This window comes from Notolabrus celidotus, chromosome 10 (assembly GCF_009762535.1).
Source record: "Notolabrus celidotus isolate fNotCel1 chromosome 10, fNotCel1.pri, whole genome shotgun sequence".
Classification (NCBI taxonomy): Eukaryota; Metazoa; Chordata; class Actinopteri; order Labriformes; family Labridae; genus Notolabrus; species Notolabrus celidotus.
This window is the reverse complement of record NC_048281.1, coordinates 18296868-18312040: the sequence shown is the minus strand read 5'-3', so window position 1 is coordinate 18312040 and position 15173 is coordinate 18296868. Positions and strand designations below refer to the sequence as shown.

Below are 15173 nucleotides of genomic sequence, written 5' to 3'. Positions count from 1 at the left end.
CCTGAGTGAGCTATCAACCACTCGAGGTAAAGGCCTGAGGAAACCAATAAAACTAAATTATTTCTGCATAGAGCAAAGATGCAAATTTAAGATCTCTTGGTTTCTTGATTGCTTAAAGTATAGTGTTTTGAAAATCTTGGTTTTCTGGAGCCAGATGTTAACATATTTGAAGGAGAGGGTGAAGTTAGAAGGAGCATCGAGTTGACGAATTCCAAGTTATTAAAGCTATCGGTCTCCACCTGTGGCTAATCCAGCACGTGCTAATGAGCTATAGATTCACATTGTGTTTCCCACAGGATGAGACTCCATCTATGGTGGTGGCAGACTATATTGAATTCTCAGACAATGGAAGCTTGTAGAGTCAGTCAACATGTACCGTGATGACAATAGATAACCGGCCTCCTCATGCGTCTTCTGTAATCTCTCCAGGGAAAAGACCAAAACCCTATGCATTAGCCTATAAGCCCTCACTAGCATACAAATACATACATTTATTTTGAACACATAACAACCCAACAAGCCAGAAATGGCAAGTATAGTAATAACAATAACAATAACACTTTATTTATATAGCACTTTTCAATACAAGTAACAAAGTGCTTTACAGTGGGCAATAAAAACAAGAAGTGCAAAGCAAAATGAAGCGATTCAAAAAATAAAATGAAATAAAAGCTTAAAACACTACAAACTTATGAAACAGACCCTTAAAATCAGAGCTAATGTTAAATTATAAAATCACACAAAAAAAACATTCCTGTAAAAATGTGTATTGAGTAATGAGTAAGTAATGTCCCCTTTGGTTTTCAGTCAGGTCCTTGGAACAGCTAACAGAGCACTGCCAGAGGATCTCAGACTGCGTCCAAGTTTGTAGGGGGATAAAAGCTCAGAGATATATAGAGGGGCAAGTCCACGTTGGGCTTTAAAAGTCAATAAAATAATCCTAAAATTAATCCTAAAATAAACAGGCAGCCAGTGTAGATGAGCTAAAATGGGGGTGAGGTGGGCACATTTTTTAGTTCCTGTTAAAAGATGAGCTGCTCACTTTTTGAACTGTTTGAAGACGGTGGATTGATTTTTGACTAAGACATGTGTACAGGGAGTTACAATAATCGAGAAGGGAGGATATGAAGGCATGAATAAGTTTCTGGAGATATTTTGCTGATAATAAGGACTTGAATTTAGATATATTTTTGAGCTGATAAAAACAAGACTGGTCAACTTTTTTCACATGTGGCTCAAAACACAAATTCCGATCAAAAATCACACCCAAGATTTTTGGCTGAGGGTTTGATATTATTTGATAGTTCACCCAATTTCGGCAAGATTTGATCCCTCTTTGCTGGGGGGCTGAACACAATGACTTCAGATTTGGAGAGTACACTAGATACTCATTACAAAGCATTTCAGTCCTATAGTACTGGAACTTTACTCATTGAAAAAGCTTAAGCTCAGACTTCTTGGACAACCAGTCAGTGTCATGAATCAAACAGAAAGCCATGGATTTATTTTTCAGCTCAGAGGTTGCCCCTTGGTTTGAGCCCAAGAACCCTAGCTGTCGATCAAAACGTTCCTTAAGTTTCTCTACGAAGGCACCGTCAACCTTTTGACCATAATTCATACCAACTAGAGGCTTTGAAAACGGCTCACTTTGATTCCACATCCATCAGATCAAGCTGAATACATAAGATGCTCTTCCAGATGGGAGACACTTCAACCAGATGTTCCTAGTTTGCCCTTATTACATGTTTCAGCTACCAGGTCTGTCAGACAGCCCCTCCTACCATCTGATCCAGCTGAAAACCAGATGGTGAGTCTGTGACAGCTCTGCTCTTCATTTCAATTAAATCTGAATCAATTTGTGAATCGCTTTTTCCCTGAACACAATGTTTTTTTATGGTTCATCCATAACTGGGACATAAATCCAACAATAACTGGACCATTTAGGTTAAGACTGTGAAGGCTGTTATTCCCTTGCACCCTGTCTAGGTTTCTGGATTGGCTCAGCTTTTCTTTAACCAGCTTCTAGTCGCGTTGAGACATGGGAGAACTCTATAATTTATGTGTGCAGCAGAAAGCTTTGGATATTTCTGCACCCATTAGACTCAAAACAATTTGTATAATTTCTGAAAAAAACCCAGTCCAGCCCCTCTGTAGTTCCAGACCCTGTGCTCTGTGCAGAGTGGGGCATGACTATATCTAGTCGGTACAACTCCACTCAACCAATTAGCTCTGGTTCCAGAGTCCATGGATCACAGACCAGCCAACACATGCTTGATGATACATTAGCCTCAAAGGTCCTGCTACTCAACGGGGGCCCTGTTTCCCCAGAGATGCAACAGTTCCTTCTTGGAAAATTATTGGCTGCCATAAAGCACACAGAAAAACATCTGATTTTCCCCTGTAGAGTAGTGAGCTACACTGCACACCACCTTATCATTGCCCTTTGGCTTATGCAATCAGTCACAAAAATGTCACCTCTGGTATCTTGTTGTTTTGCCTCTGATTTATAATGGAGAGATGACAACTACCAGTATCTGCAGGTACTTCTCATGCACCTTTGTCTAACAACTAAGGCACATTTCTTTTTTATCTTTTCATAAAATGGAAACTGGCTTCTGAATTTGATAAACTAGAGGACAATAGCAGAGGGAATGCTATTGTAATAACTACATATTTCCCTGAGTTTAAATTATCATGAGGTGTATTACTTCCAGCTAAACATTGTGCTAAAAGTGTCAGAGAAATGTCTTTGCATGTAAACATTCACAGTTTACACGGAAAGTCTTTGCCAAAAAAGCTGTGTCCCTGTGCACTTCTATGTTTCCCCGAGGTCACCCAGCACAGCGTTGACATGGCTCGTTGTTATTCCTGCTCACTCATTCATGCAAACTCTCTCCTCCTCACTCTCTTGCCTTACATATCTCACAATATTCCTCTCTGACTCGCTCTCTCTCCTGCTTTCCATCCCCTCTCTTGCAGACCCATTCATCCATAGCCGGTGAATCTGTGGCTACCCTGTGTGCCATGCCTGATGTTATGGGCTGCTCTCAGATTTCTGTCTCTCCCCCCCTAAGCAACAGCTCAGATTAAATACTTAACTTTATTCATTTTTTTCTCTCCCCCCGCCCTCTCTTTTGCCTGGCATTAAATATTCATCCACTCTGTGTTGTGTTAAAAGCATATTACGCAAGACTCTAAATATACCCCCTCCCAGGCAGGAGCGTTTGTCCCTTGCTGCCTTTATGTCTATGCTTTGTCTATGTGTATGCATGCATTGTGTATGTGTGTATGAGTGGAGGGCTTTTTCATTTCTCTGATGCTGAATGTGCTATATTTGTCAGTTCCCAGGAGGAGGGCGGCTACAGTGCTTAAGAACGTCCCTCGGGTGGCAACAGGGTGACACAGCAGACTGACAAACAGGTTGGGTTAAGTAAGGACCTCTGGAAACAACGAAAGCTTGTGCCTGTTCAGTTTCATGCTTGCAACACATGCTTACTTTCTGCCTTGATGTTGACAAAGCTGGATTGAAACATTGAAAAAGAACGTAAGTGTCTTTTTACTACATTCGCTACACCTGTTTTACCTGCAGAGTTGGACCGATCACTCTGAAGGCCATTTATCACATTGGAGTGGGCACTCGGAGTGCTGCTGTGCATCAGCCTCTCCCAAAGCTGGCCTGCCTGCCTGCCTGCCTGCCTCTGGCAACAAAAGCAGACACTCAAACTGTTTGATGCTGAGTTCTGGATGAAAAGCCTCTGTAATTGGCTGCCATTACGAACTGCATGCCATCCTTGACAAAAGCTGTGAAGAGAAAGAAAATAATGCTCCCTTCTCCACCTTTTGAAAACGTTTATATCCAAAGAGTAAAAGATCATGTTTATTGTTATTTAAATGGGAGTTATTATCTAAATGCAAAAGCTGTGTTAGAGTCTCATTACATTTATCTCGACCTGTTTTAAACAGTTTTCATTTGCACCTAATTGCACAGTAAAAATTTCATCCAGTTAATTGTTCTGATCACATTTAGAGGACATTTTTTATGTTGATGATTCATGTATTTTCACGTCCGTAATGTTGGCCATTATAGCTAAAGTAATTCCTGTTATTGGATAAAATACAATGTGTAACTAATAAGTGTGAAGAATCCAATTTAAGCAGTGACATACTGAAGTGTTACACTGCACTGCTACATGCTGAAGTACACACACACTTCAACACACAGTCCTGTGGTGCTCTGTGCAGCTTGTTTCTGTAAATTTTAGTTTGCATAAGTTTACAAGACCCAAACCATGATAAATATCACAAGGGCTGGCTTTGACAGAATGAGGGTTTGTTCTGTTTTCTCCAATCCTCTCTGCATACGACGCCTCATGCTTGCCAGCGCGTCTCTCCATAGAAAACACCTGCCAGCTCTTCCTGCCAGCCTGTGCTGATATGTGGCACTCCTAACTCGATCACGGTCACGAACAAGACACCTGCAGTCTACAGAAAGGAGGAAGCTGCCAAGTTTCTCCCATGGTGAGACGTGTTTCTTTCACTGTCATTTTTTCCTCTTTTTTACTTATGCTCTCTTTTTGTCTGGTCTTGTCAGTATGTGTACTGGGTATGTGTGCAATTTATTACACTGACACTATCAATATCACTTTTCTTAAGTGGCTGCAAGGAGCAGAAATCAATGAAAATCAATCATTTCTCATACCTCCAGTTGAGTCCTCTGCCTATAAGATATGACCCTGAAGGCGGAAGGGGATATAGGTATTCATACAGTGTATCTTGAATGCAAGCCAACAACATGTAAAAGAGAGAAGAAGCGGTACTGTAGAGGAACATCTGTCCTGCATGACCAATTTGTCTACTTGGGCACATTGCGTATCCAGTGTTCCCCTTCCTCCCTCTCTCTCCTGCTTCTTGGTAGAAGTCTGTCTGAGTGACAGTAGTTTTCTGCACGCTGGTCTGTTCTCCCGTCCCATGGGTCTAATTTGTGCAAGCTGCTTTTGAATTGTTGCAAAGGAGATGCAGGAACAAAGCCAGCTGAGGGGGCTGGGCCGTGTGGGGACCTGCTGCTCCCCTCTGCCTTTAGTTCTGATGCCAATTCATCTACATTTTTCTGTTCTTCTCAACAACCCCCCTTCCCCCACCCCCTTCCCCTCCCAACCCCCCACCCCAAGTGTCAGCCTTGAGTTGGTACTGTTTGGTGACATAATGATGGAAAGGTTTGAGGTGAAGAGGTTAGTGGGATGCTCTTGAGTGCACCTTTGTGCATCATGCTAAATAACAAAAAATGGCAACAGGCAGTGGAATAAGTGCCACATTTCTTGGTACTGATTATTTTGGATCGACATATATCATACTCTTATTCATGTTTGCCCGGATTCATCAAAGCACATAACATCGATGTAACTACTTCCCCTGTCTTTTCTCACCTTGCATTTGCGGCAGCAGCTAATGATATCCTTCAAAGACTTTGACTAAGCCATGACTCAGAGACTTGGTTCCTTCAGGCAGAACCATACTTTTAAAGTGCAAATATCATATTGTAGTTATTTTCTCTTCAGGGGGACGTGATGAATCAGCAACATCTGAACTCTGCAGGAAAAGAGTCAAGGGAATGAGCTGAGACCTTCAAAGTGTCATTTTAGAAAAAAAGAAGTCAACCTGTCTGCTTGACAAGTGAAGATTAGTCACCTGCAGCTCTCACAGAAGCAGGGTGCAAGGCTTCAGCAAAAAAAAAGTGTCGTTCCTCAGCCCAAGGACAGCTCGGTTTGCCTTTTTTGTCACCTTTTGCACCGGGATCCCCTACAGCAAGAGAGAGAAACTCATGTCCTGACACCTAAGCTATAATGACATGCCAATTTGCAACTCCCCAAGAGAGGAATTAGGAAGACTACAGCATGCAAACTGTAGCTGTGACAGTGCTCAGCATCTTAAAACCAGAGGTACTGGCAAATCAGTGAGCAGTATCGTTTTGTCAGGGATATGACAGTCCAATTATTGAATGTATGGTGGCTGAATTTTGAGCAGTGTGTTTGAAGTTCAAAAGGAAATCTGTCTTTTATCTATTTCTTTATTAGTGTATTACAAAAAAAACAAATTAATTAATTTAAAGTTATTATCGCGTAATAATCATTTCACAACAGCTTTTCTCTTGTTTTCCTGGAATATAATATACTAAGAAAACACTACATGATATATTTTATATTATACTTACAAATTGCATGCTTTCAGAGGTTGCCATCACTTAAAAGATATTAGACTGGTCAAGATATATTTCCAGTTGGAAATAACCATCCCCCCTCAATTGAGTGTATGTCTCCCCTTGATCTCTACTTCTCCCGTAGCTGTCGTGAGGAAAGTCTGCACACATGCTCTACTGTTAAAACACACACACATAAAGAGGCATGCTCGTCCAAACTCTTCATACACTGACAAGTTGCAACCTTTCCTGTTCGATGTCTCACGTGCTGTAATGAAAAGGTCTGACATGCTGGAAAAAATTAATCGTTCAGGAGAAAAACAGAACTCTTGCAACTTAAAGGGATATTTCAGTTTTTTTGAAGTGGGGTCGTATGAGTTACATTACAAAGGTTGCTCCTGTTAGCCACAATGAGGGCCGCTGAGCTCCTCCCCTTTAATGAGAAAATTCCCAGAGGACCGGAAGGCAAGCTAAGCTATTTTCTCTGCGGACAGGGACGCCTATTTGACCGCTTCTTGGTCCTGCTACCTGCTTGTTGATCCAAATAGCTGATCGGCGTGTATCCATGCTCATGCAGCGGAAGAACACCGGTCTGGGAGGTGCGTCCGAAAATAGTGCCAAAACAAAGGGGGATACTGACGGCAAATTGAATAGCTCCAATTTTTTCTACTGGTGCATGCATTAGCACCGTGATGAGTTCCTGGACCATATTTTCTTAACTTTGGCAAAATTCCGCGAAATAGGAGGCCCCGTCCGCAGAGAAAATAGCCTAGCTTGCCTGCCGGTCCTCTGGGAATTTTCTCATTAAAGGGGAAGAGCTCTGGCACTCATTGTGGCTAACAGGAGCACTCATGTAATGTCACTCATACGACCCCGCTTCAAAAAAACTGAAATATCCCTTTAAAAATCACTCTGCTGATGAGGGGGGAGTCATACAGTGCAAAGCGAGGGGCGAGGTGGGCAGTTGTGTGCAGAGAGCAGGGATGTGTTTTGTGGAGGGCAAGGTGATCACGTTGAAATAGTTCGGGAAGCAATGCCTAATAAGCTGAAACTAGGGAGCAATGAAAATGTGAAAGTTAGTAATAACCATCTAAACATAGGGTAATGCAATGCAATTAAACTTTAATCAAATGCCATTATAGCAAATCTGGAATAAAAGTCACACCAGTGTATAAGGCGCTGTGAGTTTTGGGGGCTCCCATAGAGGAAAAGCTTAAAACTCTGTTCCTGCATGAAGACATGCTGCATGTGGTGTAGGACAGACCAACCCCCTGTACCCAATTCTCCAAGACTTGCACCACCCCTCAGCCGGCCACTTGTTGTTTTAAATTATAGTCTTTTTCATTCAAACCAGCACTCCTCAATGTTTATTCCTTTAATGGTATACTACTGTTTTCTTTAAATGCTCGATCATGATCTAACGTGAGGGAAAAGCCTTGAGGGTGGCCAGGGGCGTGTCCAGAACTTTTTGACCGGGGTGGCCCAACTGAGGCTCTACATAGGCAGGGGTGGCCAGTGCATTTACAAATGAATAACATTTACCCTTCCTGTCTTCACAACCTACTTTCATTAAAGTATTAAACAGATGTTATACTACTTTTGACTTAAAAAAAAAACATAACAAAGTGGCATAAATCTTCTAAACTTAATTCTTTAAGGACTTACAAAAGATGTTTTTTCAAAGTCAGATTTGAGGGCCAAATTATAGATTTTAACAGAAACCCCACCTCTGACAAGGCAAACAGCCAATCATGGTTTAGTATTTTGTGGTGGCCCCTGGGGTGGCCAATTGAATTTCAAGGGGTGCCAGTGCCAGCCTTGGCCACCCCTCTGGACATGCCCCTGAGGGTGGCGCCACCAGAATGCTTTGGGAATCGAAGCAACCACTTGCTTGCTCCATTGAGTGCCACCATTTTTTTTTTAAATATATTTTTATTGATTTTTCATGGACATACATTCATAAGAATCGGGGATACAATGCTATATAGTAAAAGTATTTTAACAGTGTACCAAATCTGCTGGATGTTAATCAGTCCAACTGCAGCCCATCAAGATCCTTGACAAAGTTCATAAAACCATTCCAAGTGCTATGGAAGTTCTGGAGGGCGCCATTTACACTGTATTGGATCTTTTCCAACTGAAGACTAGACATAATATTATGGATGAGATGAGTGTGGGTGGGTGGAGCAGCGTTCTTCCAGTTCAGCAATATCAACCACCGTTCTAAAAGGGAAGAGAACGCAAGAGCTTTTCTCTGTTTGGTAGTTGTGGTTATGTTTGCTGGGGGTACACCAAAGATAGCAGTGAGGGGGCAGAGGGGAATATTTTTCTTAAATATTTTAGAGAACAAATTAAAGAAGGAGGACCAAAATTGATCTAGTTCTGAGCATCCCCAAAACATGTAGTAAAGGGTTGCAGGCACTATTTTGCATCGATAGCAGTGAGGGTCTATGTTAGGGTACAGTTTAGCCAGGGCAGAGTTGTAGTAATGAAGACAATGCAGGACTTTGAACTGGATCAGACTGTGACACGCACATATAGATGAAGAGTGTACATTTTTAAGGGCTGTGTCCCAAACATCATCCCCAATGCCGAAACCAAGCTCCCCTTCCCAGCGTTGTTTAATGATATCTAGCATTGAGTGCCACCATTTGGTAGAAATATTGTAACACAATAAAATACTTCTTTCTGTTTTTCATACAGGTGTATTGGTCACACCAGTACATAGGATGATGCCTTCTATAAAAATGATAAAAAAAAGTTATTAAAGGTGTGTCATACACACTAAATATTACGATAAGTAACCACAAGGCCAGTAATGAATTAGATTACTTCTTTAATAGTTTGACAGCACTAATTTCAAGACAATCATGCAGACTTCAAAGAAACCCCAGTGGCAAAGGGTTGTAAAAAGCAGCCGTATCTCCTATAAAATACATTTAAAACCACTGTTCTTTTTCTAGCTCATTTTGTTAGGATATGTTTTGCCTTGATTTCATTCAGCGATTCAGTTTAAAGAAGGAGCTGTATTGTACTGCAGCAGGACAAGACTGTACAACCTTGACCTACTGTACTCACTGTAGTTTTGCTCTGACATAGCTTTTCCCATTGCAATGAGGGATTATTTCCTACATTATGGGCATTTTGTTCACTTTCATTTGCTTTAAAATACTGTGGTTTAGATAATCTGATAATCTGGCTGAACTGTTGGCTCCCTACAAGCTGCCTGATCATCTGACTGCTCATGTGTCTTGCCAAACTTTGATGATGTGGCAGCGGTTCCCTGCAATTTACTTGGGGAGTATAATATCGGTATTGATAAAAGTCACAGTGACGCAACCAGAAAAGACACACCCAATTATCCATGCTTTGTGTTGTCACAAATATGAAGTAGCACAATCATAGGCATTACTTTTCATTGTCACAAGGCTTCACACAGTAAATTGAAAACAGTAGACAACATCCTTTCTTTTTTATATATACACAGTATAAAGGTACACCAACATATGAACAGATCACAAAGGCTGAACTATAAGGCAGAGTAGCACCGTCTTTTTGAAAATCTTTCTTCATTTACCCAACATGGGACTTTTTTTTTCTTTGTAGAGTTTGTTTCTTTGTGGTAAGCTGAAGAAGAAAAAAAGAAAGGAAACAGCCTGAGTTCAACCATTTTTTTTAAGACAGTACTCGCTTTTTCCCCCCGTTCCCAGTGTTGCTCAAAATAAGAGCAACACAACATAAAACACCTTTTTTTTACAAACCCAAAGTGAGAATGTAAATGGAATCCAGAGAGCGAGGAACTTTATACAACATCTGTAACGATCCATGTTGGAAAAGAACATAGGAGCATAAATCAAAGAGACGTGCGGCTAAAGACAATAGGAAATTAAATTGGGTAATGGGGTGTGGGAATAAAGCGGGGAAAATGTTGCATCAAATTTCACCATGCAAGCGGAACTGTTGACAATAATAACAGAGGTCCTGCTGTGAGGCTGAAAAGTTCCACTCTGAGTCTCCTGCCATGTCCTTTGATCATAAAGTAAGTATATGATGAAATGGATGTAACTGGATATAATGTGCACTACGGTGTCTGGTTTCAGAATCAAGCTTTAGAAATAATGCATGGTTTAGTTTATACTTCCTTCAAACAGCCACAAAGAGAACCCTTGGTTACTAAATAAGAAAAAATAGCTTCCTATATCCTGTAAATGCAATGTGATCTATGTCTTTTCTTCCTACGTGTGAAATTTTCCAAGCTTCAGACATTTCACACTCCTGTGCAGCTTCCTCGTTCTGGTTTCACTTGATTTCAGCAAGAAAATGAGACAGCCTCTAACAATGGTCCCATGAGTCTGTTCTCCACAACGAGCAGCAGTAACGCATGATGTCATCCACAAAACAAAGCGAGCCTGACTTCTTAGAAGAAAAAATAGCCTCACTACCATCTCTGGGAAATATGACAGGATTTGTCAGCGTAAAAACATGTCACTTTGGGCAAATTATAAGGCCTTAATTTAAGAAATTACATAATCCACCAGCGTGTGTTGAGTATCTCGCTGTGGTATTAATTAAATGAGATTAATTAAGGAGACATTAAAACAGGAGGACTGTTTTTTTTCTTTTCTGACAGGTTCCTTCCCCAAGCAGCTGTGTTGTAGGCCATGTGAGGAAGCAGGGATGAGAAAAACCTCTTTGCATTCTGGAGGAACACGAGAGGCGCTGACTGAAACAGTTTAGTCTTCATCTAGTGTGTCTTTCTCTGAGCCAGAGGCAATTCAGAGTCAATATCTGCTGCTTTACATTTTTGCTCCACAGCAACCTTTGCATCATGTATTCCTGCAGCCTGAGACGGTGCGCGTGGAGGAAATACAGACGGCTGGTTCGACAGGATGGATCCAAATGATGAGTGATGATTATCTGGAGTGAGAAAGATGACAGCAGGCCCCAGACGCTCACCAGACGTCTCCTGGCTTGGGAGTTTGACATGACACACCACCAACAGTTAGTGTGTCTGCGTGTGTGCACATGGAGGTGCGATGGTGAGTAAAGCTTTGTGTCCCGTCATCTTGAGTTTACATCTAATTAGAACACGTTAATTCAAGCAATTTCTGTGCTTGTCTGCTTTTGCCACAGATACACTTCTGAAGGTTAAACTTTTTCAACTTAGACATACTGAGTCAGACGTGCTGACACATACAGGGCCCCATGTAGTTTTTGTACCTTAGAGGGTTTTGGCTAGAGGCTAAAGAAGGCAGAATCAAAAGCTCCCTAAATTTTAAGTGCAAATATATGTGCAGCAGCATTTCCTCAGGTAAGTGCAGAAAAAACAGACTGTACAGCTCTGCACACATGAATTTCTTTGTGTGAGGAGTAGCTCAAAGCACAAGTGAGAGGACTCAGAGATCATCCATCAGCCTTCTCAGGCTTGATTGGTCATGCCTGGGGATGAGGGAAGATGGACTGTCACATTGAACAGAGGAGAGGCGTCTCTGTGAGGGGAAGTAGAAGCTGGCAGGAAGCCAAGAGGCAGCCAAGTACTGAGCCTCTTTTGTTTGGACCTACCAATCTGAAATGCTCTTTAGACACACAGCCATTCCCTTCACTGTGATCCTATGTTTTCTGGGAGAAGAGGCCTTTTTTCCCAGCTTGGCATCAGCACATCTGCATAGAAACCCTGTCTCTATTTCATTGCAATTGCCAGCTTCATTTTCAGCAGGAATCTCTGAACCACATACCAGCCGTGTGCTCAGGCCGCTATAGCCAAATTTCTCTGCCATGTTATTTCCGGAAGCGCTGCCCCAGCTACACGTCTGCCTCCTCTCAGGCTCAGGGGACTCGGGGAGAGTCTGTTGGGTTTCCTCACAGATGACTGCTGTCTGTTAAATAATTTAGTGCAGCCACAGAAAGCTCAGAGCAGCAAAGGATAAAGGCACTCACTGAGAAAAGCTTATGGTACTGTATCTACAGGCTATCTAAACCTACTGACCCCCTCTTTCCCTTTACAGCTCTGAATAGTTTTTGCAAAGAATACACATTTATATATCTGTGTGTCTGTGTGCGCACAGTGCTGCCTTGCAGAAGTGCTAAAGCTACTTTGAAGGTTCCAGACATCAGACAAATAAAAGCAGTGCAGTGAGGGTTTTCTCAGGTGAAGTAAACTTGTAACTTCAGGATTCTGAAAACACCTCGATCAGGATGCCAACAACAATCATACATCAAATCATAGTTTGTTTATCTCCTGACTTTTAGAAAACTGAAGATTAAACATTGTGAGTGCCGCAAATGCAAGAAACTTGAGTGAAGGGAGGCGGCAGGGTGAATTCAGTCAGGGTGCATCAACTGGACAGCTGCAGATGTCAGGACATGAGAGTAGCAGAGGTTGATCAAAGGAAGACGACTTCGAGACGCGAGATGAGGTAAAACATAATTCAAAAATAGCTTGGCTAATGCAAGTGAACTACTCTCCTGCTCTGCATACCTAATATGTATGCGAGTGTTTGTCCTGGATGGAGTTGGGTAGGTGCAGGATGTGATATTCATTAAGTTTTTCCATGTGCTTGTTTTTTTGTATTAGCATATGCCTCAGTAGTCCCATGCCTGCTATTTTGTTTAATACTGCATTGCAGCCTTTGGCTAAAAATGCCAGCATAACAGTCAGCAATTAATTGAACTTATTGTAATTGTACTCCCAATGTTCAATGTGCTTCACTAAAATCAGAAGTGAACATGACGGAAAAAAGAGCCAGGAAATAGAGCGAGAAATAGACATAGTTCAAGTGTGCAGGGATCAACAATGGCTGCCTGCAGAACAGCATGATGCTGTCAGTGAAAATACAAACCAACACATCATAAAACCTGTTCATTGACAGTGCTGAAATACCTATTTGATTTTCATGTTAGAAGGGGAATAATTAGTATGGATTTTTGCATCTCCCCAGTGATAATACCTGAAAGCAATTATACTACAAAAGCTGCAAAATAGCCGTCCATGCTTTTCTTTTACCTACAATTGTGTGACTTATTTGAAAGGTTTATAGTGAATCATATGACATCATGGGAGATATACCCTTGTTTTTGTTTTTTTAAGTTATATTTTTTTGGCCTTTTTGCCTTTATTTTATAGGACAGCTGAAGAGAGACAGGAAATGTGGGGAGTGGAGAGTTGGGGAAGACATGCAGGAAATGGTTGACCAGCCAGGAATTGAACCGGCGACCCCTGCAACAAGGACTGTTGCCTCTGTACGTGGGGCACTTAGACCGCTAGGCCACCAGCGCCCCAGTGGTAACTGTTTTACCACTTTAATGTCTTTGCTGTTAACATGAAGCTACAGCCAAAAAAACATTAGCAAAGCTTAGTAAGAAAAAAGCTAATGGTCCATTTTTTAATTTTTGGTGGGGCTATTTGACCCTTATTTGATAAGACAGCTAAATACAAACAGGTCATGTTGGGAAGACAAAGTGGGGAATGACATGCATTGAGGACTATAGCCTCCGTATATGGGGCGTGTGCTTTGACTGCTGAACTAATCCTGCTCCCCAACGATCAATTTTAATAAATCTCTTATTGCACATATTATCAAATATGGAAATCAGTGAGCTTTAGAGCTCTTTTATTCTTTTTGGTCAGAGCCAGGCTAACTGTTTCTCCTGGCTTACAGTCAGTACTCTAAGCTTAACTGACAAAGCAGTATTCCTTTTACGTAGCACACAGACATAGGAATATTAACAATCTTTGTGTCAAACTATGGAGTGTAGATCAATGAATCAATCTTTATTTGTATAGCGCCAATTATAAAAAATATATATATATATTTGAAGACATAAAAAGAGTGATTCTAGTGAAGCTAAGGTTGCTTAGGTGAAGGTGTAGACAGTGGTAATGATTAACTCACTAAAAGAGCAGCTTTTATAATATGATGCATGTATCCTCACCCTCTAAAGAATCCCTCTTAAGATTCAACACAAACAATGCATTCTTGGAAGCCACCATGTGTCCTTGAACACATGAGAAAAAAGAAAGAAAGATAAGAACAAAAAGTATGTTTGGCTGTTGGCTTCCTATCCTCCTTAAATGATGATTTTTCTTTTGTTTCCTGACCATAAATGTCACTGTATCTCCTGTGTGGTGTTCTGTTGCGGTAACAGCCTCCATATCCCAGAAATATTGTCCTACAGGGAGCCACTCCTCTTTGGCCGCTTCCTCTTTAGCTTGTATAAGTGGTGTGAATGTCTCCAACACAACAACATTTAATATTCACACCAAGAATCAAGCCAGCCTGACCCCCTCTACATCCAGTTTCCAACCCCCACATAATCCCACAACAATGAAGAAAATGATATTAATGCACCGAGAGGCTGGAGTATCTGCTGCGGCCTATCAGCACCCACATGGCAGCCAAGGGGCTCAGCTGTCATTTACATGCTAATGGTGTTAGCTGAGGCGATGAGAATGGGGCCCGGGTTAGGGGGCCACGCTGCAACGCTAGTCGATGAGGTTTTGAGGGGCCGTAACGTGGCACAGTGCAGCACAGCATATACAACCCCACAGTGTGGAAACCATCTGCTGGTCCTCATCTGCTCCAGCCAGCAGGTCCATTTATTCAGAGCTTAATCAGACATGTCTGTTTGACGCTCCTCTTCCTCCTCTTCGCTGGCACTCAGGCGCTGCCAGGCCTCTTTTCAGACACAAATTACTGTGTCTTATTTCCTACTGCTCAGTTGTTGGTGTTGTGCACCTGGTTTTAGTAGAGCATGTCTTTCTATTTGGAGATTGTGCTTGTCTGTTTTCATTGTCAGCATCAGGCTTAGCTGCAGCCAATATTAGAGGACGATTATTTGTGTTCTGAGCAGAGATATGAAGATAATCTGTGTTATAAACAGACAGATTACAATGTACTTTTTTTGTGTTGTGTTACTAAGAGCATGATTCAAGACTAGAACATGAGACAACTTTATTACACCTACACCAAACACTCTCGCT

The 15173-nt window shown here is 41.6% G+C and overlaps 1 long non-coding RNA gene across 1 annotated transcript; it reads left to right on the top strand.

Moving 5' to 3' along the window:
* Window positions 1–3362: 3362 nt before the first annotated feature.
* Window positions 3363–12565, top strand: LOC117819857. Its single transcript, XR_004632646.1, has 5 exons — window positions 3363–3420; window positions 4397–4518; window positions 10824–10924; window positions 11009–11232; window positions 12443–12565. It is a non-coding gene; the product is annotated as an uncharacterized LOC117819857 (long non-coding RNA).
* The last annotated feature ends 2608 nt before the right edge of the window (window positions 12566–15173 follow it).